Source organism: Myotis davidii, unplaced genomic scaffold, assembly GCF_000327345.1.
Source record: "Myotis davidii unplaced genomic scaffold, ASM32734v1 scaffold1097, whole genome shotgun sequence".
Taxonomy (NCBI): Eukaryota; Metazoa; Chordata; class Mammalia; order Chiroptera; family Vespertilionidae; genus Myotis; species Myotis davidii.
In genome coordinates this window covers 144,780-146,016 of record NW_006288117.1, presented here as the reverse complement: position 1 = coordinate 146,016, position 1,237 = coordinate 144,780, and positions in this window count along the sequence as shown.

Below are 1,237 nucleotides of genomic sequence, written 5' to 3'. Positions count from 1 at the left end.
GTGAAGGCAGGCCTGACCTGGAGGCCCGCAGGGGCCCCCGGGAGGAGGCTGGCTCAGTGGGAGAGGGAGGCAGGGGCAGGGGCCCAGAGAGACGGAGACACAATGACACACCCACACAACACAGGGAAGGAGAGACAGAAAAAATAAAAAATAAAAGATAAGCATGGCATGGGGGTGGGCAGTGGATAGCGTAACGGAGAGATGGAGAGGCACAAAAACACAAACACCCCGAATAGATGCCTCACTGAAGAGGACATACAGACGGCCAACGGACATATGAAGAGATGTGCAAGTGCCTGGATGAGGACACACAAGACCCAGCCTGCAAGCTGATATTTTATTTTATAATCTGATTAAAACAAGGGTAGATGAACATGTATCCAAATGTTCTTGTTTGGGCTACACTTGCTGCACCACCCATAGCCCATTAGCTACTTAGGGAGGAATTAGGAAGGGCTACAAGGTCAGGCTTAATTATGCTAGGAGAGCTCTGCCCTCAGGCTGGGACTCGCTTACGGCCCATGCTAGGAGAGCTCTGCCCTCCAGGCTGGGACTCGCTTACGGCCCTGCCACAGGTCAGCCCGAGGATTGACCCTAGAGCCGCTCCCGACATCATGTAGCCCTAGCTGGTTTGGCTCAGTGGATAGAGCATCAGCCTGCAGGTTTAAGGGTCCCAGGCTTGATTCCAGTCATGGGCACTTACCTTGGTTGCAGGCTCCTGGCATAGTTGGGGGCAGGTGGGAGGCAACCAATCGATGTGTCTCACATTGGTGTTTCTCTCCGTCTCTCCCTCTCCCTTTCACTCTCTAAAAATCAGTGGAAAAAATATCTTCAAGTGAGGATTCAACAACAACAACAAAAACAAAACACCAATACATGTGTGATTAGACATTAGACTTAAAAAAAAGCTGTGGTACTTCTAGGAATATATCCCAAGAAACCAGAAACACCCATCAGAAAGGACATATGCACCCCTATGTTCATAGCAGCACAACTCACCACAGCTAAGATTTGGAAACAGCCTAAGTGCCCACCAGCAGATGAGTGGATTAAAACACTGTGGTACATCTACACAGTGGAATACTATGCTGCTATATAAAAGAAAGAACTTTCGCCAGTTGCAACAGTATGGATGGAACTGCAGAGCATTATGCTAAGCGAAATAAGCCAGTCGGAGAAAGATCAATATCACATGATCTCACCCATATGTGGGATATAATGATCAATAAAATTTGAT